Source organism: Stenella coeruleoalba (assembly GCF_951394435.1).
Source record: "Stenella coeruleoalba genome assembly, chromosome: X".
Taxonomy (NCBI): domain Eukaryota; kingdom Metazoa; phylum Chordata; class Mammalia; order Artiodactyla; family Delphinidae; genus Stenella; species Stenella coeruleoalba.
The window spans coordinates 110,695,015-110,719,115 of record NC_137152.1 but is presented as its reverse complement, the minus strand read 5'-3'; the positions used below and the strand labels follow the sequence as shown (position 1 = coordinate 110,719,115).

The window sequence follows — 24,101 nt, the reverse complement described above, 5'->3', positions numbered from 1 at the left end:
TCTCTCTGCTGTGGTCCTAGAGAGAGTTCTTTTCCTTTATTCTGGGCTCTTCACCTGAGTCTGTGTCAATGGCCAAGGCAATCAGGCCTATTGTTTCCAGTTGCAGCTGGTACCTCTTTTCACTACATGCCTCAGACTAGGTGGGCTGTGCTGGGAAGGGAGGGGCATCCACAAAATGGATGTGCCCCCCTGAGCTTCACTGTTCCCCATAAACTGAGTGGATCACAACATAGACTTTCCTGGGGCCAGAGTCCCAGGCTGTGAGGACAAAGTGCTGAGCTCTGTAGTCACCATTGGTTGAACCACAGCTATTTCACATCAGTGACCCTGAGCCCTGGAATATATCTGTCCTCTTGAGGACTTGCCCCAGGATACCTGGCCCCTTGGCATATACAGGTCATTAAAGACTTGGATATTTGATCACCTTACCTATCCAAAAAGAATAATATTAATTGACTGTAGACTGCCGTAACAAAGTACCACAGACTGGGTGATTAAACAACATAAATTTATTATCTAACAGTTCTGGAGGCTAGACATACAAAATCAAGGTGTCTGCAGGGTTGGTTTCTTCTGAGGATTATCCTCGTGGCTTGTAGATGACCATCTCCTCTCATGTCTCCACATAGTCTTCCCTCTGTGTGCCTCTGTGTCCTAATCTCTTCTCATAGGGAACACCAGTCATATTGGATCAGGGCCACACCCATGACCTTTTTTAACTTAACTACTTCTTTAAAGACTCCCATCTCCAAATACAGTCATAAGTACTGGGGGTTAGGACTTCAACATATGAATTTTGAGGGACATAATTTACCCCATAGCATGTTGTCGTTATTTCTTTTTTTAAAAAATAGTTATTTATTTATTCTGGCTGCTCCAGACCTTAGTTGTGGCATGCATGCAGGATCTAGTTCCCCGACCAGGGATCGAACCCCGGAGCCCCTGCATTGGGAGCGTGGTGTCTTACCCACTGGACCACCAGGGAAGTCCCGTCTTTCTTTGTTTCTACAATAAACAGGAATGAGCAACTGATAGTGGAGTGGGATGGGAGCAGTGTAGAGGAGCGGAAGAGTGCAAACAAATCCAAGTATAGGGCTGCCGAGAGAAGGGAAAAGTGTTTGTTAAGTAAGAGAACTCAGATCTCAGGGAGGAGATCCATCAATTCAATACTAAAATCATGCACCATATAGTTCTATTTGCACAAAACCCAACATTTCATAAGAATAGATGAATGTTTCATGAAAACTCTCCACATGCATGAATTGATATTATATTTTACTGAAAATATGTGCTCTTCTGAATCCATGAAAAGATAACCATGCCTTTTTTTTTTCAATCTTTTGGAGCTTTCCAATATAAAATTCCCCAAAGCTCTTAACTTTCAGGGAAAAAATGGTAACAGATTATCTCAGAAATTAAAAAAAAGATAATAACGGCATCAAATATTTCACCACTGAGAACATAATAGAGATGTTATAGACCTCCTATTCAGATGCTCCTAAGATGTGGTTTGCTATGGCTGACCTTGAAAAAATAGAGGTCTTACCTATCAAGGGTGGACTGGCAAGAGGAAGGAGTCCATCATGAGGGGGGGATGGAGAAAAACAACTTGGTGATGACAAAATTGTCTTGGATCAGTCCTGCAGTTCACAAAGATTAGGAAGCTATTTTTTAAAATATTTATTTATTTAGGATGTGCCGGGTCTTAGTTGTGGCCTGCAGGATCCTTAGTTGCAGCTTTCGGACTCCTTAGTTACGGCATGCATGTGGGACCTACTTCCCCAACCAGGGATCGAACCCTGGCCCCCTGCATTGGGAGCGTGGAGCTTTACCCACTGGACCACCAGGGAAGTCCCTAGGAAGCAATTTTAGGTGGAGCCCATTTGTTTCGTGAATGCGGGGTTAGGCTATTTGAATCCAACTAGCTACTGGGGATGTAGGCTTTGCTCAACCAGAATCCCATTTGGGGAAGGTCTGGAGCCCTAGACCAATAGCCTGATGGGTGTCTCTTTGCAAGGAGCCCTGCCCAGGCAGGGTCATTACAAGGGCACAGAGTAGCAGGGAGACTCGGAGGAGGGAGATGCTGAAGGAAGGAGTGAGAGGGGCCACCCAAAATACACTGCCAATGTCACCCACTGTTGTGGTTCAGACCAGCCTCGGGTTTAGAGTTCTATGGGGGAATTAGAAAGTGAGTGCTGAGTCACCTAGGCAGAGTTGCTAGAAGACGGAGGTGGGCAATTCTGAGTTTTGGTGTCAGAGAGTATGGCTTCTGGTGGGGCACAATCTAACTACTACTCTGGAATTCAACAACAAACACTGGAAAGGCGAAAGAGAAATACTTGGTGCACGGAAGTTTTAACTCGTAGGCTTAACCTTCAACTTGGTGCATCTGCTTTTTTTATGAGGTGGTCTGTCGGCAGGCCAGTTCTTCATCACAGGATCATTCCTTACTTGAAGCAGCATGGTAACTTATGGAGTGTTGCTACAGGCCAGGTTCTAAGTGCTTTACAAACAATAACTCAGTTAATCCACGAGACAGAGGAGGAAATGGAGGTACCCAAAGATGAAGTAACTTGCCTAAGATTATAGTGCTAACGAGAATCAGAGCCAAGAACAGAATCCAGGCAGCCTGACTGCAGAGCCTTTGCTCATGATCACTGCAACTTACTCCTGCTTAGTCACTGCATACAAGAGAAGACAGTGGAGGCAAGCAATCCCAACTTTCCAGAACCATTGGGGGAAAACTTTCCTAGAGAGGCTCATTTATCGCACAGCTGAAGGCCAGCCCTTTATGTGTGGGAACTTACAAATTATACCTGCTGTTGGCTAGAAATCGTCATAAAATGTTACTTTCCAGCAGAAGCCTCTAAACACGTGGTTCCATCTTCTCAAAGATTAAATTCAAGACCGACATGATTCATGCGTTCGCTCCTCATTCGAGCGCTTGTGCTGTTCATGCGGCCATTGAAGCCAACAGTGATGGTGGAGCTCCAGCTGAATGAGCCTTCTGGTCTGTGTAGGATGACAGATTCCCAGTGCCCTGCCCGAATGCTGTAGCAAACCGGTTGGCATGTCTTCAGCTGGAAACACAGATGCCTTAAGGATGACTCCAGAATCAGGGAGACACGGTGATTCCTGTTCAAGTGGCTCTGCCACTTACTAGCTCTGTGATCTCGGGCAAGTCAGTAAACTTCAGTTTCCTCATCTGTAAAAGGGGGATAGAGATACTTTATATCTTCAGGGTTATGAGAACCCAGTGAGATAATGCAGGGGAAGCACAGTGCCTGGCTCCAGAGTGAGCCTTGTGTTCATGAACCAATCAGAAGCTTCCTTTCATTCTACACAGGAAACCCACCACTCTTAAGCACTGTGTGTCATCTCAGGGGCTCTGGTCTTCCCGGCTCTGTTCGTTTCTGGCCGTATGCTCAGCTCGTAGGTTGTCAGAAAAGCCTCTTCCAGTCCTGAGCCAAGCAAGCCCGGGTCTGTCTGAAAGGGAGCAATAACATGGGTTATTGGTTAACATGGCTGGAGAATCATGCCTTGTACAAGGCAGGCACTCAATGAGCGGTGACTTGAACGGAGTCCGCAAGAAGCCAGCTTGTTGATTCACCTCACCCTGCCTTGGCCGTGCCTCACTTTCTCCACCTGCACATGTGCCTAATAATACTCGCCACCTACACACTTTATTGCTGTTGTGAGGGTTATTGTAGGCAAAGGCCATAGAGAGCGGGGGATCATTAGAAGATGTACATCTAACAAAGTGGAAACCTTTGAACTTTCAGCTCTGTGGGGTTGTCGTGTGGAGACCTGTTATCTTCATCTTTCAAACTCCTCTTCAGCCTTTCAATTACGTTAGAAGTGAAGTGTTACCTTCCAGCCCCAAGCTGGTGTGTACAGATCCAGGAGAGCGTTCTGGCCTCTGGCGGCCGGTACTCCAGCTTACCTCTCGCCAAAAGTACCTTGAGTGACGATGGTGACAATATAACGGGTGCTCCTTATCATAGCCACAGCCATATGCAATTTAATGTACAGGTGGGACAGAGGGTAGTCTTGTTTGCCCCGTAAAAAAATGTACAGAGTCTGAATTATCAAAGGCTATGGGGAGGTGAACAATTTATTTTCAGGAGAACTTTTAAAAAAATCATTTCAGTTCATTATTCTTTCACTCGCTTTCCAAATATTTACTGAGCACCTATTATGTGACAGACACTGTTTTGGGCCCTAAAGGATACAGGAATGAACAAACCATACTTGACAGGATAGGCAAACGGTAATCAAATAAATAGATAAATTATTAAGACGATTTTAGATAGTAATGAGACTTATGAAGAAAATGAAGAGGGGTCATTGGTTAGAGAACGACCAGGGTGGGGGAAATGGTTTAGTTGGGATCATTGAGAAAGGTCTCATCTAGACTAGCTCATGTCATTCTGGGGTTTGGGAACTAGAGGTCACAGAGGTTTGGGTGTCCACCACTAGAGATTCCTTAGCCTAGCTGGGATTCCCTTCAAATTGTAAACACAGCAAATTCCCTGGCGGTCCAGTGGTTAGGACTCCATGCTTCCACTGCTGGGGGCCGGGTTCAATCCCTGGTTGGGGAACTAAGATCCCACAAGCTACGTGGTGAGGTCAAAAATAATTTGTAAATCCTACCTAAGGGAGTCACACTTAGGACCACCAATACCTTCACGCGAATTTGGTGTTGAATCCTTTCTTCCTGTCCAGAGGGACGAAGCACACATGGGCCAGGGGAGTGAGTGGGACATAGGATGAGGTGGGGTAGAGAGGGAGCCCTTCGTAGTCTCTGCATCATCGTTTCCGCCTTCACATCAAGGTGCTTTACCCCTCAGGAACAATCTTTAGATGACGAGCAACTAGAAATTGGTTTGAGAGGTTTCCAAAGCCGTCGACATTGTGATCACTGTTGCCATATCTGCATTCTTCCCTTCCTATCAACAAACACTGGAAAAGCTCTGATTCATGGCGTCGGGCTTGCCATGCGGGCTTCTTGTTCTGAGTCAGAGTGGAAGAGCTCAGAGGCCTTCGGGTGGTAGGGCTTAGTAATGAGGAAGGAAACGGTTACTAGGAAATGAAGAGTTGCACTCATCAAAGTGATCGGCAACCGAAGAATGGTGACTTGGTTCTTTGTTACATGGTGGAATAGAAAAGAGTAGGTGTGTGACAGAACCAGACCCAGATGACCCCGCATTGCTCAAAGGGCCAATGCCAGCTTCCTATGAAGCTGCCTAGGAAGTAGGTGGGGGACGGCCCCAGTTGTATCTCCATGTTGTTTAATTTTGCTTTTCCTGAAATAAGCAATTTCAATCTTTAATTTCCATGCGGAAACACTCCCCACTCTCCCCTGCCCCCAAAATGTGGGTGTGTAGAATAAGACTTTGCGGGCGGTAATCGGTGACCTGAATTTGGAAGTTTTACTCACAGCAGCTCTCCTCTCATCCGCCTTTGAATTGCTCTGTTTGTAATGGCTGCTCACTAAACTGGCATAGCAGCCAAAGTCAGTTGAACATTCTAGAAACATTTGGAACTCAGAAACAATGATATAGAGCACTTATCATATGCTTAGCTGTGTTGGCATCATTTTCTATATAATAACACATTTAATCTTCCAATAATTCCTTAAGGTAGCTCTCCTCTTACTATACCCATTTTACAGATTGGGAAACTGAGGCCCAAGGAGGTTAATTAACTTACTGACCTATGGATAGCAAGGCAGGATCTAAACTTAGGCAGCCCCCTTCCACTGCCTATCCCTTAATCATTATGCTATTCTTGTTTCTCCCACTGTCTGTGACGAGTGTTACCCAGCTCTCAGTGTCTCTAGCTGCTCTTGTGTGTTTTTGTTAAACTCTACCTGTGACGCTCATTTCATGTATTATTTATCTTCTCCCCAGCTACTTCCAGAAAAGATTGGAGGTGGTGACTTATCCTCTAAGGATTCAACACACCTAGAACAATAGTTCACCAAATGTCTGGCTTATAATTATTTGTTACCCACCCACACATTTCCCCCAAGTGTTTTTCATACCTGCCTCTTCCTCAGAGAATCAAGGCTGTCAACTTCTAAAGGCCAAATGAGCACCATAGTACTATCTGGAAACTATGAGTTGGGTGGGCACCATGCCCAGAGGTGGCCCTAGCAGACACTTTACCTTTCAGAGATGACTGATTTCATTTTCAGAAAAGCTGAGCCAAAGCAAAATTTTGCTGAATACTGGGATGAGATCCAGAGTTCGGCTATTATATAGAGGAAGAAATCCTACCTGGGGCTCTTAGGCAGGACTTGACGCCTTAGCTGGCTTAGTTGTACCTGGTTAGCTGGTTGAAGCAGTGTGCTTATAATGACAGGGTCATGAGTTTGCTACTAGGGGCAAAGATATGGTGGCTGGGTGTGGTTTGGGTCTTGCTCCTAGAGACACTTGCTGAGGGGGAGAATCTGAAATCTTCAAACCAAAGATCCATGTACATTCCCAGAGGAGTAGGTCAAAGTGAAAATAGAAACCAGAGAGGCACATCCTAACTGACCTTTGTAGCAAAATGGGATGAGATGGTCTCTGGGAGCTAGGTGCCAAACTTGTAGTTATTTACAATAATCCGCAGGTCAATTTCAAGATGTCTCCTATAGGGGCTTCCCTGGTGGCGCAGTGGTTGAGAGTCCACCTGCCGATGCAGGGGACACGGGTTCGTGCCCCGGTCCGGGAAGATCCCACATGCCACGGAGCGGCTGGGCCCGTGAGCCATGGCCACTGGGCCTGCACGTCCGGAGCCTGTGCTCCGCAACGGGAGAGGCCACAACAGTTAGAGGCCCGCGTACAACAACAACAACAACAAAAAAAGATGTCTCCTATAAAAGAAAACGCAACAACAGTGCAACCTCGAATTCTATTTCCCCTTCCTCCACAGAGATGTCCTACCACTAGGGTCGTCCGGCACCTTTTTCTCTCCCTTCTTGACCACACTTTTTTTCTCCAACCCCTTCTTAAAATTCACTGATTCCATGATAGTAACCCATAACAAAGGGTTTTTACCTTGGGGAGGATTAAAACCTTGTCTTCTATTCCACGGAGAGAACAGGAGGAAATAAGCTTGGGAGAAGCGGGTTTGTCTGCTTACCATGGGCTCACTCCCAACATCCCCTCTGGTCCACTTCAGCACGTGGATCATTAATTTCGAATGTATTTCTTGGCATGGTCACCCATTGCTTCAAGATGGCAGTGTCTGTTTTCCATTGACCTGAGTATTTGTGTTTCCTAACAAAGCCCTCTGGGGCATCTCACAGACCTAAGTCAGGTTTGAAACATTCGAAAAAGGTGAACGACGTGAAACAAAAATCTAGAGGAGTTGTTTTCGAGTTTAAGTAAGCAAATGTCATACATTCCCATCTGGAACGAAGTTGTGCCTGGCATGGGGTAGCGGTGGTTCCCTGGGTGCCTCATGGCCTTCGCAGGGAGCCCTTTCCACTGCTGCACCCTCTAAACTACTGGAAAAGTCTATAGAGCCTGGGCTGACTGAAGGGTGGCACTAGTTAAAGATGCTAGTCTTCACTGAGTAAGAACCACTCCCTTCACTGAACACTGAGGGGAAGGCCCATCATCTGAGCACACCAGGAGGTCAAATGAAAGATGAAAATGGTCTCCATTTAAGGAGCACTTGCTGTGTTCCGGGAACTTCCCATGGAGTAGCTCTTTTTATCATCACAGCAGCTCTGTGAGGTAGAAAATGTTATGAATGTCCTCATTTTATAAGAAGCCGAGGATCAGAGGGCATAGGGGGCTCAAATGCACGGAGAGGCCCCTGGCTGTGTCTTCTGGCACTGTCCTACACTGTCCCTCAGCGGTCCCCAGTGCATGAAGGTGGGGCTGGAATCGGACTGTAGGCACCATTTAACCACCACTTGGATTTCCTCGATTCTAAGGTACTATTGGGTAGCTTAAGAGGCACCATTGGTTTAGAAAGAGCTCTGGGGAAAGAACATAAATCCCATGGTTTTGGTAAATTGCATGACAGTGTCGAGGTTAGGGTCGTGACTCTACCACTTAGTAGGTGTGCCCGTGAGACATCTTGGAGAACTGACTTCACCTTTTTGTGCCTCAGATTCCCCAGCTGTCAAAGAGGGGATAATCTAATCCCTAGGGTTATAAATGAGTTAATATAGATAAAGCGCTCAGAATGACACCGGGCACACATTAAGTTGTAGCCACCGTTATTATCATCATCGTCGTCATCACATCTCACCATCATCATAATCACACATTCTGATTTCAGAAATGATGAAACGTGGAAACGTACTTTTTAAAAGTGACAAAATAGAGAAGATATTGATCTGATTCAATGACTGCTGCCATGGGTTGTGTAAGGTGTCTTCTAATTTCATCAGCTCTGTGTCCTAAGCATTAGTCACTTCTGCTACCCCCAGGATCACTTTTTTCCTAAAGTCCGAGGAAGAAGCTTTGCCCCCTCACGTTTGCTCTTCAGTCGGATGTCCGTTGATCAGCCACTTCTCTGGGTGTGGGTCAGCCATTCTCCCACATAGGCCACTGCTCACTGCCGAGCCTGTCGCCACGTGGGGCTCTTGGACAATGGTCCTTCCCAGTGTGCTGCCACCCTTCTGCCTGGGCCCGAGCTCAGAGCTGAAAGTGGAGCAGACCCTGTTCCCCTTCTAGTCCTCACGAGCTCCACCACGCAGAGTTCTGTAGGAGTATTGGAGGGTTGGGGATGAGGGTGACTAGACAGATTACAATGACGGAGACAGGATGCAAAACTATACACTAAAAGTGGCTTTGGCCTTTGTGGTGTTCAACAGAAAAGCATGAAAGAATTAACCCCTCCCTAAGGGTCCTTTGTGGACATGTCCCGGTTCCTAGTCTCGCTCTGCCCTATTGAAGGCTGTGGGCTTCCTTTCTAAATAAGGCCCCCATTTTCAAGACGGGAATGACTATCTTCCTGGAGACTCCACCCCGTGATAGCAAACTTTGAGCACCTCCTATAGGCCAAGCACTGCTGTAAGCACCTTATCAGTATTAACTGTGGACTTCAACAATTAGGAAATGACCACATTTCACACTTTAACATTTCTGCCACCAGGATGTCTCAAAATCAGTGACGTATGGAGTTTAAGGGGTAGTTTGGTTTTTTCTCTTTTAGTAGCACATAAAATAATGGTCTATCCTACAGATGATGATGTCTTCGTCTCAGTGAGATGGAAATTTAATCCTTACAATGACTGCATCATGTAAGGACTATTTTTATCAACATTATACAGGTGACATATTTGAGGCTCCAAGTCACACAGCTAGTGAATGGTAATTGTGAACCTAGGCAGGCGGGTTCAAAAGCCTCTACCTTTAGGACGTGATCTGCCCCTCTTGGGATCAACATAGGTCCCCATTAATTATCAAGGACGGTCCAGTCTAATTCAAACTGAGGAAGAGGAACATCTTCCAAAGGTTCTCGAAACCTGTCCAGCTGGCCCCGCCAACTTCCACTGTCACCCAAAGCGAGTGCCTGTGTTTTGTTTCCCCTTCTGCTTTCAGACTGTGCAAACCTATCACAGAGCCACCTACTCCAAGAGCTGGTAGAAGCTTTGAAATGGAAAGCTTTTTTCTTTATTTTCGAGGCTGGGTCAAATTCCAGGGCAGGACTACCTCCTACAGTCTCTGAAAAGGGAAGCTGGGTGAGGATTTACTAATTCTTCTGGGGTGTAGAGGTGACAGAACGGGCAGTGTCTGTCCTTCCGGTGGCATGTATTTGTGATATTATTATTTATTATATCTTATCTATTCGATGTGTCTATTTCATCCGCTCATTTCCTGTGAGCTTGTGACAGAAAGAAGGAAGTTTGACACCAGAAGCAGAGATTTATGTCTTCAAACTGTACCTGCATCAAGCAAATAAGAAGCCAGAATACTTCAAAGTGAGGAGGGCCCATCCCAACCCAATTTCTAAAAATCGGAGGGAAACAACTATAGCATACCGAACAATTCATGAATGTCAGAGCAGTCTATTCTAAGCGTTTCCAAATGCTGCCAATTTGTGTACTTTCTTTTGCCAGGCAGACCTTTGTAAAACAGGATTTTCACATCACCAGGCAAGAAAGCAAGTTCAAGAAGAAACTTACTATTTTATTATTAACATTAATATACTTAACACAGGGATCATGGGACTTCATTCCTAATATAAAGTGAGTGTTGTGGGGAATGCTTTAAAAGAATACCTCACTGTTCTCATGTTTAAATATCTTGTGATATGTATCATATTTTGTGCAAAAATGTAAATAAGTATTGCTTTTTCTTGTTATATGTTGTACTTTTTAGTGGCAAGTAGAGTGATTTAGTTTCTCCATTTTCAAATTTTGTAATAATGGCTAAATCAGCAATATAAACCATATAAATCATATTTTTCATATAAATCAGTTTTTTTAGCACCAACTAATTGTGAAAACCACGTAATGTTTTCTACTATTTGCATGAGTGATCCGTAAGCCCATGTTGGAGTGCTAGCTATAGGTTATCATTTTCAAAATATTTAATGGTTAAATACGTTTGAAAACTTCTAAAGGAGACACTGAACTTTCAAAAGGAGAGCTGAATAATATAAATTAGCTTCTATGAAGGTCAGCCTTGAAAAAGCTTGCCCTACCGTTGGTTCTTTCCTATACGGCTGCACTGGTCTTTTCCCTATGTTTCTTTACGCTATTAGTTTTGGAAACATTTTACTGCTCTGTTTATCCTTAAAAATACTTTGAGATAATACCCTACAAGTTCTACAAATGCAGCTGTGATACAGAACATCACTTGTGGGCCCGTCAAACAAGCTGGGCCACTTTCGAGTTTCCAAAACTAGTTCTGACTTACTGGCCGCAGCCTGTCCCACATCTAAATGTGCCACTTCCCACAAACGACAGAAATTGCTCTATTAAACTCTAACGACTCCTTGGCAGAATCTAACGCCATCATCCACGCATGTATCCCCTTATGCTTTCATTCTTCACACTCGTGTGGGAAGACCAAGCGCTCTGGGATGGAATTTCACTACCACGCTTGACTATCTTTTGCTGGGATTTGTATCTTTGTGTATTTCATGACTCATCTCGTGATGAGGCAAAGTTAACTGGAAGTTAGGGTGTCTAATATTTTTCCCTCGTTTGAACAATTTCTCACTAGTCCAAGAAAAAGTCTTTCTGCAGTTCTGCCACTTTGAGTTTTGGGGAAATGTGAATTTTAGTAGATTCACAGATATGGGCCACTATCACCACAGTAAATTCTAGAATTTTAGAAGTTTCAAGACCTCAAAAAGAAACTCTGTACCGTTTAGCCGTCACTCCCCTACCCCACCCCCGCTCCCAGTCCTGGGCTACCACTAATCTTTCTGTCTCTATAGATGTCTCTATTCTGGACTTCCATATGAATGGAATCATATAGTATGTGGTCATTTGTGATGGGTGTCTTTTCCTTAGCATAATGTTTTCAAGGTTCCTCCCTGTTTTTGCACAGGTCATTACTTCATTCCTTTGTATGGCTGAATTATATTCCATTGTATGAATATACCACATTTTGTTTCAACAAAGATGCTTAAACAGAGTCAGTGTGGGACTGGTGACAGGGGCTGGGACAGGTATTAGTAGGCCTGATGGATCTTAGGACAATTGTAAGAGTCTCTGAAAATAGACTGGGCACAAGAATATCATGCAGGATTTGCAAGTCCCTGCAGATAGACAGAGCCCTTTGGTCTAGGTTATCATCAGAGCACAGTTTCCAGGCTTGCTGTACTAGAGATGCTAATAATTTGCCTGCCCACCCACAGGGAATCTGCCCAGCCCATCGCTCCTGTGACCCTAAATGTCCATGAGACCACACCCTTTCCAGTCTTGTCTGATTGCAGCTGGATTGGTGGGCATTTGAGCAATGATGGCCTCTTCATAGGCAGGTTAGTGCCCTATTCAGGACTCCTGTGGCCTGGCTGAAGAAGATGAACTTGAGCAATCAGATTCCCCTCTTGGGAATATGGTACTGGGGAGCCGAGAGTCTGAGCCATCGTCTAAGATGGTACCTAAAGGCTGTAAGGCAGACTTGGAGCTGGACCAAATGTGAGGGACCATCCCTGAGCAAAAGTTAGGAGGAAACAAGTCAAGAGAAAGAGAAGAATGGAACAGATATGCGGAGAGGAGCAGAGACACCAAGAGAGACAACGTAGGCCTCTGGAAGGAAAGTCAAAAATTGCGGCTGCCTCATTTCCTATCCCAGGTCCCACTGTGGCAGCTCTCTTGGGAGTGCCATGAGATCTGTGTCTCCTCACAATAACTTGTGCCCACCTTTCTGCTCCCTCACACACTTTGTTGTTAAACCAGCTTGAGTGGGTCTCTGTTCCTTGCATCCAAAGGAGCTCTGACTGAAATATTAATACGTGAAGAATGGTATGGATAGAGTGAGGGGCTGGGAGTGGGAATGGAGGAGGGTTGGGGCCGTGGAAGTTCAATAGGATGATGGACATTAGCCAGGCAGCCCTGGGGGGATCCGGCAGCATGAGTTGGGGATGGAAGAGGTGCCTGGTAACAGGTGAAAATACAGAGGGGCAGAGGTGCCTCATGTGCTTCCTGTCCAGAGCTACGTGTTTGTGCACTTGCACGTGTGTACACATGTGTGTATGTCTGTGTGTGGTAGGTGTACAGGGGTAAGGCACTAACAGCAAAATCTTTTTTTTAATTTAATTTTTATTTTATGTTGGAGTATAGCTGATTTACAATGCTGTGTTAGTTTCAGGTGTACAGCAAAGTGAATCAGTTATACGTATACATATATCCACTCTTCTTTAGATTCTTTTCCCATATTGGTCATTACAGAGTATTGAGTAAAGTTCCCTGTGCTATACAGTAGGTCCTTATTAGTTATCTATTTTATATATAGTAGTGTGTATGTGTCAATCCCATCTTCCAATTTGTCCCTCCCCGCCCCATCATTCCCCGGGAACCATAAATTTACTTGCTACATCTTTAACAATATTTCTGTTTTGTAAATAAGTTCACTTGTATCATTTTTTTAGATTACACATATAAGTGATATCATATGATATTTGTCTTTCTCTGTCTGACTTACTTCACTTAGCATGATAATCTCTAAGTCCATCCATGTTGCTGCAAATGGCATTAGTTCGTTCTTTTTTATGGCTGAGTAATATTCCATTGTGTATATATATACCATATCTTCTTTATCCATTGGTCTTTGAATTTGAATCAACTTTGTGTTCTTGGATTAAATTCTACTTAGTCTGTTCTCCATATCTATGAGTCTGTTTCTGTTTCATAGACAGATTCATTTGTGTCATGTTTTAGATTCCACATATAAGTGATATCATATGGTACTTGTCTTTCTCTGTCTGACTTACTTCACTCAGTATGACAGTCTCTAGGTCCATCCACGTTGCTGTAAATGGCATTATTTCATTCTTTTTTATGGCTGAGTAGTATTCCATTGTATATATGCACCACATCTTCTTTATCCATTCCTCTGTTGGTGAACATTAATGTGTACAGGGCTGGGGTGGGGCACTAACAACAAAATCTTAAACCGAAGGTGAAATAAGCATGTAGACCCTGGAGGTCCAGTGATACAAGTGACGGTCACACTTAGCTGGCAGCATGAGCACTGCCTGGCCCTCCTGCCTCTCGTCTCAGCCACGTAGAGCTGCACACTTCATTTAATCATTGGTTGATGTTAGCAGGGACAAAACCATGCTGCTTAGAACTGCCTCTGGTGAGAACAGCTGTTCTAAAGCAGAGAAAAGCTTGGGGAGAAGGGTAAGGGAAAAGTGTCTGATGAAAACATTTTCCTAGATTTTCTTCTTTAGATATGTATCTATGGAAATGTACACAGGCTGTAGTTGTGAACCTATTAAGGCTTCAAAACAATAACTCCAAACTCCTCAGCTAAGTCATGGGAAATTTTTAGTAACTGGAAGCAGAGCTGATTCCTCAGTCTACTGACATTGATAAGTTTGAACGCCCAGCTTATTGTTCTGAAGTTAGCTGAAGACACATCCTTGGTGCTCTCATGGGCAGGGCAATGCAGTAGAAGAGTCGAAAATCTGGGCCTGGGGAAGCCTCCTGCTTGTGGAGGCAGGACTTGACATCCTTTAAATTTTTTCTTTTAAAAAACGAAGTGCTAGGGCTTCCCTGGTGGCGCAGTTGTTAAGAATCCACCTGCCAACGCAGGGGACATGGGTTTGAGCCCTGGTCCGGGAAGATCCCACATGCCACAGAGCAACTAAGCTCGTGCGCCATATGAGCCTGAGCTCTAGAGCCCACAAGCCACAACTACTGAGTCCACATGCCACAACTACTGAAGCCTGCACGCTTAGAGTCCATGCTCCACAACAAGAGAAGCCACCGCAATGAGAAGCCCGTACACTGCAACGAAGAGTAGCCCCCACTCGCTACAACTAGAGAAAGCCCACACGCAGCAACAAAGACCCAATGCAGCCAAAAATAAATAACTTAATTAAACAAACAAAAAACGAAGTGCTTTTCTTTTTCATATTCCACAAGTACTACATGTCCTTATGGAAAAAAATCAAAACATACACAAAAACGTAAAGAAGATTTAAAAAAATATCTGTGGTAACCCCACACACAGATATAACCACTGGTCACATTATGCTGTATGGTAATTGCAGCCTTTTTTCCCTATATTCACACCACTCTTACTGGCATTCTGCCAGGAGCAGCCCGGCACGTCTGTGGGGTCTGATGCACAAAAGCCTGGCAGAGGGAAGAAAAAGTTGAAACAACTCTGCCACCTGCTGCCCGACCCGTTCTCCTAAGCAGCTTTTTGGCTTTTTAAAGCTCTTGTTCTTTTTAAAATGCCTATTGTTTGTATTTTTCTAATTACAAAGATAATATGTCCTGGCTATAAAAATTCAAACAATAGAGAAGCGTATGAAGTCAGACGTGAAAGTCCCCCTTCCATAATCCCACTCCCCAGAGGTACCGCTATGATCAGTTCAGTGTGTATTCACACAGATTTTCTTCTATGCCTTTATATACATACATGATTCATTCATTCCATCATTCAGAAAAATGTTTCTTTAGGGCCTCCTATATGCCGGGTTAGACACTGGGCTTGGAGCTGTGAAAAAAACAAACCTCTTCCTTTTTGGAGCTTGCATTTTAGTGCAGGCAGACAGGCAGTAAACAAATTAACAAAAAATTCATAATATGCAAGGTGATGATATGGAGAAAGTAAGACAGGATAAGAGAGCTGGGGAGTGCCCAGCAGGGTGGAGGCGGGTCGCTAGTTTACAGACGGTGGAGAAGCAAGGTTCTCAGAGAAGGTGACACTTGGGAAGGGCCCTTAATTAAGTGGAGGCAACCGATGTGGTTATCTGGGGCAAGAGTGAAGACCTGAAGCAGAAACAGACTTGAGAAACATCAAGGGGACTTACTGGCTGGAATGGAGTGACCCGAGGGGAAGGGTAATAGGAGACAAGGCCACAGAGATCACAGGGATGGGGTAGGGGCAGGTGACCCTGGGCCTGAAGAGGCAAAGAGAGGAAACAGCATTACAGGAGCCCCAAGAGAGCTGGAACTATGGAGGAAGGACCCTGTGATAACAGCCACTGGAGGGTTTTGAGGAGAAAAGAGGAGGAACATGGTCTAACTTAAGCATTTTAAAGGCTCACTCCAGCTACTGTTTCGAGAATAGATTGTATGAGGTTAGAGTAGAAGCAGACAAGTGAGCAAAGGTAGAAACAGAGGTCTGAGGCTGGGGGCACTCCAGTGTTTAAAGGTGGAAGGTGAGGAGGAGCCAGCTAAGGAGACTAAGGCATGGCCAGTGAGGTAGGGAAAAAAAGCCAAGGGGAGGGGGGCGGAATGTTGATTTGGAAGCTAAGGGAAGAAAGTCTATCAAGGAAGTGAAGTAATTCACTGTGTCAAATGCCACTGATGGGTCAAGGAAGATAAGACTTGAAAACTGACGATTGGATTTGGAAACATGGAGGTCACTGGGGAATGTGGAGGCCGTGGGAGAGCATGGAGGTCATTGATGACCTTGATACGAATATGGAATGTGGGAGCAAAAGCCTGATCTTGGTGGATTCAATAGAGAATCATGGCAGAAATTGGAGACTTATTTTTGTAAACACTAGAAAAAGAGTAGAATGAGAGGGAAAAATGTAACAAGAACTCCACCTGTAGAGCAGGTAGTTCTTCCCCAAATATGGAACTCAAAAGGTAGGGAATGAAAGGGGGTGGAGGACTGTTTTACAGGAGACAAAAGAGACAACTAAATGCAATACATGATTCTCGACTGGAGATCAGAATGAAAAGATAAGAAAAAGTATTATGAGACAGTTTAGGAAATCTTAGTTTGGACTGTTTGTTATTAATATTTCATCAATGTTAAATGTTTCAGGTGTAATTATAGCACTGTGCTTATGTAGGAGAATATCTTTGTTCTTAGAAGATACATGCTGATGTATATAAGAGTGAAGTGCTGGTAAAATGTCTGCAATTTACTTTCAAGTGTCCCACAATTTACACCCACACGCACCCACATACATAAAGAGATAGACCAAATGTGTCAAAATGTCTTGGGTCATCTGCATCAGAATTCTCTGGGATATTTCTTGAAAATACAGATTTCTGGGATCCTTCAACTCTCTTTCCCTTTTTTCCACTTGCATATTATTGCAAATATTTGTATATATTTAACTCTTTAAAAGGCTTATGAAGATTACAAAAGTAATACCTAGTAGCTGTAAGGAATAAAAACCCCTCAAACATTAAAGAAGTACAAAATGAGAACATCTCTATCCCCTCAACCTCCCCAGAGGTCATACCCACTGTCAATGGCTTCTTGTGTTTTCTTACAGACTTTACTTGTTCACATATACATATCTTTGACTTTCTTTCCTTTTTTTTCTTTTTACACAAATGGGATTATAGTATGCATATTGTTCTGTGTCCCCCTTTTTTCTTCACTTAATATTATATCTCAAAGATCTCTACATGTGTTAAGATAGGCTCAAGGACGTATTGTACCATGCAGGGAATATAGCCAATATTTTGTAATAACTGTAAATGGGAAGTAACCTTTAAAAATTGTATTAAAAGAGACTTCCCTGCTGGTCTAGTGGTTAAGACTCCGCACTCCCAATGCAGAGCGCCTGGGTTCAATCCCTGGCCAGGGAACTAAATCCCACATGCTGCAACTAAAGATCCCACATGCCATAACTAAAGATCCTGCATGCCGCAATGAAGACTCCACACACGGCAATGAAGATCCTGCATACCACAACTACGATCCAGCACAGACAAATAAATAAATATATAAATATTTTTTAAAAATTGTATTAAAAAAGATTTTTCCATGTGGATACATAGAGGTCTTCCTGCTTTTTATTGGCTTTTTAGCCAAAAAAAATCTTCCTTTGAAAGATCCACCATAATTTATTTATCCAAATATCTATTGATAAATTATCAGGAGCATATAACAATTGTAATTATTTATGCACCCAGCATTGGAGCACCTAAATAAATATATAAGGCAATATTAACAGATCTGAAGGCAGAAATAGACAGTAATATGATAATAGTAGAGGATTTCAATACCCACTTTCAACAATGGATAGAGTATCCAGACAGAAAAATCAATAAGGAGACCTTGGACTTAAACTACACTTTAGACCAGTTGAACCTAACACACATACAGAGCATTCCATCCAAGAGCAGCAGAATACACATTTTTATCAACTGTACATGGAGCATTCTCCAAAAGTAGATCATGTTAAGTCATAAAATGTCTTAATACAGGGGCTTCCCTGGCAGCGCAGTGGTTGAGAGTCTGCCTGCCGATGCAGGGGACATGGGTTCATGCCTCGGTCCAGGAAGATCCCACATGCCATGGAGCAGCTGGGCCCGTGAGCCGTGGCCGCTGAGCCTGCGTGTCCAGAGCCTGTGCTCCGCAAAGGGAGAGGCCACAACAGTGAGAGGCCTGCAAACCACACACACACACACAAAAAAAGTCTTAACACATTTAAGAATACTGAAAGCATATCCAGCATCTTTATGGACCACAATGGTATGAAGTTAGAAATCAATTATAAGAAGAAACCTGGAAGATTCACAAATATGTGGACATTAAACAACTTGCCCTTGAATAACCAATGGGTCAGAGAAGAAATCAAAAGGGAAATAAAAAATATCTTGAGACAAATGAAAATGGAAACACAACTTTCCAAAACTTATGGGATACAGCAAAAACAGCTCTAAAAGGCAATTATAGTGAAAAACACCTACATTAAGAAAAAAAGAAAGATCTCATAAACAATCTAACTTTACACCTTGAGGAACTAAAAAATGAAGAAAAAACTAAGCCCAAAGTTATTAGAAGGAAGGAAATAAAAAAGATTAGAGAGGAATTAAATAGAGCCTAAAAAGATAATAGAAAAGATCAATGAAATTAAGAGCTGGCTTTTTGAAAAGAAACAAAATTGACAAACCTTTAGATAGACTAATTAAGGGAAAAAAAGACTCAAATAAATAAAATCAGAAATGAAAGAGGAGACAGTACAACTGATAACACAGAAGTACTAAGGATCATAGGAAACTACTATGAACAATTATATACCACAAATTAGATAACCTATAAGAAATGGTTAGACTCCTAGAAATATGCAACCTACCAAGACTAAATCATAAGAAAATAGAAAATCTAAACAGGCTAATTACTAGTGAGGACATTGAATCAGAAAAAAAAAAAACTCCCCCAAACAAAAAAGTACAGGACCAGATGGCTTCACTGGTAAATTCTATCAAACATTTAAAAAAGAATTAATACCAATCCTTCTCAAACTCTTCCCAAAAAATTGAAGAGGAGAGAACACTTCCAAACTCATTTTGCAAGGCCAGCATTACCCTGGTACCAAAGCTAGAAAAGGACACTACGAGGTAAAAGATCTGTGCACTCAAAACTATAAGACATTGATGGAAGAAAGATGCTTAATATGCTTTCAGTCTTCTTAAATGAATTAAGACATTTTATGACTTAACATGATCTACTTTTGGAGAATGCTCCATGTACAGTTGATAAGAATGTGTATTCTGCTGCGCTTGGATGGAATGTTCTGTATATGTGTGTCAGGTTCAACTGATCTAAAGTGTAGTTTAAGTCCAAGGAGACACACAAATAAATGGAAAGATATTCCATGTTCTTGCATTGGAAAAATTAATATTGTTAAAATGCCCATACTATCCAAAGCAATCCACAGATTCAATGTAATCCCTATCAAAATTCCAATGACGTTTTTCACAGGAATAGATAAAGCAATCCTAAAATTTATTTGGAACCACAAAAGACCCCGAATATCTAAAGTGTTTTGAGAAAAAAGAAGAGAAGCTGGAGGCATCATACTTCCTGATTTCAAACTGTGTTACAAAGCTGTAGTAATCAAAACCATATGATATTGGCATAAAAACAGACACATAGATTAATGGAACAAAGCCCAGAAGTAAACCCATGCATGTATGGTCAATTAATTTTTGACAAAGGAGTTAAGAATATACAATGGGGATGGGTTATCTTAAAGAGTCCTTAATAAAGTCCATAAGGCTTGCTGAGGCTTTTTAAAAAACTATATTCCCAATGAGATAATTAGAGGGTGGCCCTTAAGTCTATGTCTAGGTTGACAGGTTTTGCAGGGAAGACGAACTTGAGAAGAGTGGAGGTCCTGAGAGTGTAAGTACATCGAAATTAGAAAAAAAAATAATAAAGAGAATTAGGAAAACTTTGGACTTCAAAGGTCATAGATTACTGAGTCAGACCTGAGATTTCTAAGGATTTATATATGCAGTTGATATTTGGATTACTTGTTGATAAAGGTAAGTGGAGAAACTAGAGTTGTTTCCAAGTGTAGGTAAGATATAATGAGAGGATGGAGGTGGAAAGTAGGGAGACCCAGAGAAAAGTGGGAAGGTCATATTGGGCCAAGATGGTGGTAATATCCAGCACAACAGATGGTAGGGCAGACTAAAAAAAAAAAAAAAAACAATGGGGAAAGGATAATCTCTTCAATAAATGGTGTTGAAAAAACTGGATAGCCACAGGCAAAAGAATGAAATTGGACCCTTATCTTAAACCATACATAAAAATCAACTCAAAATGGATTAAGGACTTGAATGTAAGACCTGAAACCATAAAACTCCTAGAAGAAAACCTAGGGGGGGTATGCTTCTTGACACTGATCTTGGCAATGATATTTTGGATTTGACACCAAAAGCAAAAATAAATAAGGGGGACTACATCAAACCAAAAAGCTTCTCACAGAAAAGGAAACCATCAAAAAAATGAAAGTGCAACCCACAGAATGAGAGAAAATATTTGCAAACTACATATGTATTAAAGGGTTAAATATGCAAGTAACTCATACAACTCAGTAGCAACCCCTCTCCCCCAATCCACCAATAACCCAATTTTAAAATGGGCAAAGGACCTGAATAGACATTTTCCCAAAGAAGACATACAAATGGCTAACAGGTATGTGAAAAGGTGCTCAACATCACTAATTATCAGGGAAATACAAATCAAAACCACAGTGAGATATCACTTCACATCTGTTAGGATGACTATTGCCAAAGAGACAAGAGATAACAAATGTTGGTGAGGTGATGGAGGAAAGGGAACCCTTGTACACTGTTGGTGGGAATGCAAATTGGTATAGCTACTATGGAAAACAGTATGGAGGTATATGAAGGAAACAAAACCATTATCTAGAAGAGATATCTGTACTCCCATGTTCATTGTGGTATTACGTACAATGGCCAAGGTATTGAAATGACTTAAGTGTCCATCAACAGATGAATGAATACAGAAAAGTGATATCTATATACAACAGAATATTACTCAGCCTTAAAAAAAGAAGGAAATCTGCCATTTGCAGCAACATGGATAAAACTGGAGGGCATTCTGCTGAGTGAAATAAGCCAGAAAGACAAATACTGCATGGTATCACTCATACGTGCAATCTTAAAAATAAAAAAGTGGAACTCATAGAAATAGATGGTAGAATAGTGGTTGCCAGGAACAGGGAAGTGGGGAAATGGGGAGGGATTGGTAAAAGGGTACAAGATTTCAGTTATAAGATGAATAAGTTCTGAGGATCTAATGTATAACATGGTGACTCTAGTTGATAATACTGTATTGCATAATTGAAATTTGCTAAGAGAGTAGGACTTAAGTTTTCTTGCTGCCCCAAAAAATAAATAAGTGAAATAAAAGTTCACTATACGAGGTGATGGATGTCTTAATTAACTTGATTGTCAGACTCCTTTCACAATTTATGTATGCCAAATCACCACACCGTACACTTTAAATATATTACAATTTTATATGTCAATTTAGCTTCAATAGAGCTGGAAAAGGAGAAGCAAACACATACACACACAAATGTCTATTGATATTTGCAAGCTCCTGCTTTGTAAGAAAAAGCTTAATGAAGCTACATTTTTCCCATACAGCAAATGACAGGGAGAAAAAATTGCCCAAAGTGAGAAAGGTAGTAAAAACACATCTGTTTATTTACAGATCAATGGAAAGGGAGAGAATGAGCTACACCCCCTCCCCTGACCTCCATCATTATGTTCATTATGTATGACTGCACTTCAAGGACATTGCAGGCCAATCGGAGTGGAGCCTGGGACTCATTTTGGAGCTCTATTCGTTGTTTGAGGAGGACCGGCTGGGTAAGGAGTGCAGAGTGGAGAAAGGATATTCAGATTTGTGCCACAGTGGGGGAAAAGTTTCTCCTCTTTCAATGAAAGAAATAATTACAAACCACCAGCAACAAACAGATCTTCTGAAGACCTTTTAGACTCTGGCTTATTTTTGCACAAATCCTGATCCAACGACTTGTCTGCTGATAAGGACGAAATCAATCTGCAATATCTGTCAGTGCAACTCTTTACCTAGGAATTACTAGGAAGCTTTATTTCTTATTTGGTGCCGTGATCTATCTGGTTGGCATATTTGGGAAGAACAAACTGGACATGCTTGGTTTAAAAAAAAATACTGAGAGGCAATAGAATTTTTCCTCTATACCAGAACCTGAGCAAACCTAAGGATTTCAACGGTTGGTTTCGTGTCATTCAGCTTTCTCCCTGGCATATGGTGAGAGGGTTTTTGTTGTCATGAAGCAAACAAAATAGGTAATCCTGAGCAGAAAGATGAAAATTCTCCAGATCATCTAAGGGGCTCAAACGTTCATCATGATCTGATTTTGAATTCCCATTACCCCTACTTTACCTAAGACAAGGGCCTTTGCTGTACTTCTCACCAGAAGCAACAGTCTCTTTTTTGAGATTTCTATTTCAAAGATGAAATCAATGGTAAGACGGCTTTGCTCTTTTGGTAGCAGAGTTGTGCAATCTTCCTCAACTCTGCAGCTGGAAAGCTGCGCTGTGAATGAGGTCCTGCCATCTCCCCAGCAGGTCCCTTCAACTGGCCTCAGGGAATTCAGAGGAGCCACAGGATGGGGAAGCCCTGGAATTTGCTCCCTAGTCAGAGAATCCCACGTGAGCTGGTTTTGATCTGCAGGATTGGAAACAGTGACCATGAGAATAGATGGACATAAATTCTACTTGAATTGTGTCAATAACTGGTAAAGAGACCATTCATGGTATTTGCTTGCAAGAATCTTTGCCCAAGTTGATGAGATCAGCTATCTTTTCTGTGAAATTGTGATGATCACCTGCTAATGTTGCTGGAAGCTAATTGGTATGTTAATATGTGACTTGGCAGAAAGGCAAAGGGGGTGCTTCCCTGGTGGCACAGTGGTTAAGAATCTGCCTGCCAATACAGGGGACACAGGTTTGGGCCCTGGTCCGGGAAGATCCCACACACTGTGGAGCAACTAAGCCCGCGAGCCACAACTACTGAGCCCACGTGCCACAACTACTGAAGCCCGTGTGCTTAGATCTTGTGCTCCGCAACAAGAGAAGCCACCACAACGAGAAGCCCGAGCACCACAATGAAGAGTAGCTCCCGCTCGCCGCAACTAAAGAAAGCCTGCGTGCAGCAACAAAGACCCAACGCAGCCAATAAATAAATAAATAAAATTTAAAAAAGAAAAAAGAAAGGCAAGGGGGGCAATACCAAGATGTCTCAAGAATGGACTAGTTGATTCCAGGAAGAATCAGAGGCCAATCATTAAAATGATCTTCTAATAGGAAGCTATCAACAAGTTCCCCACTTAGGTACTTTCCAAGAAAAGAGGAGTTACAAATAACAACAAGAAGCATTCCATTCAGATTCTGCTATTGCATACATTCCTTCCAAACCTGGAGTTCTGTTTTTGTTTGTTTTGCCCTAGGAAGAAAAATTTAAAGGAGAGTCTAGACATCATTCAAACACCCACCCTAATTCTGCTGGTACTAAATCCTAATATAAGGTGTACTGAGTTAAATAGTGCCCACCCCCAATTCATGTCCTCTCAGAACTTGACCTTATTTGGAAATAGAGTCTTTGCAGATACAATTAGTTAAGATGAGGTCATACTGGATTAGGGTGGGCCCTAAGTCTGAAGTCCGGTGTCCTTATAAGAAGGTTGTGTGATGACACAGGCACACACAGGGAAGAGAGCCATGTGAAGCTGGAGGCAGAGACTGGAGTGATGCAGCCACAAGCCAAGGACTGCTGGCCACCACCAGGGGCTAGGAAGCAGCCAGGACTGCCAAGGGTTAGCAGCAACTACTAGAAGCTAGGAGACAAGCGTGGACCTGATTCTCCTTCAGCACCTCCAAAAAGGGGCCTACCCTGCTTACACTTTGACTTCAGACTTCCGGCCTCTGGAACTGCAAGAGAATCCATTTCCATCGTTTCAAGCCCCCCACTTTGTGGAAATTTAATACGGCAACCCTAGGAAATTAATGCATAAGCTGAGATGTTTGGGGAGAATACTACTGTCTGATGAATAAGCCACTTCAACATTCCCCTCCCCCCTTCCTGCACTCATCTGACAACACCTTATTTTAAAAAATAAATTTACTTATTTATTTTTGGCTGTGCTGGGTCTTTGTTGCTGCACGCGGGCTTTCTCTA

General features: G+C 42.6%; 1 protein-coding gene across 1 annotated transcript in view; it reads right to left on the bottom strand.

The window, feature by feature from the left end:
- Positions 1 to 3,352: 3,352 nt before the first annotated feature.
- The window catches only part of VGLL1 (vestigial like family member 1), an 86,769-nt gene continuing 66,020 nt past the window's right edge, over positions 3,353 to 24,101 (bottom strand). The window contains exon 5 of the transcript XR_013825589.1: positions 3,353 to 3,486. The gene's annotated coding sequence lies outside the window, so the exon portion shown is untranslated. The remainder of the gene's footprint in view (positions 3,487 to 24,101) is intronic.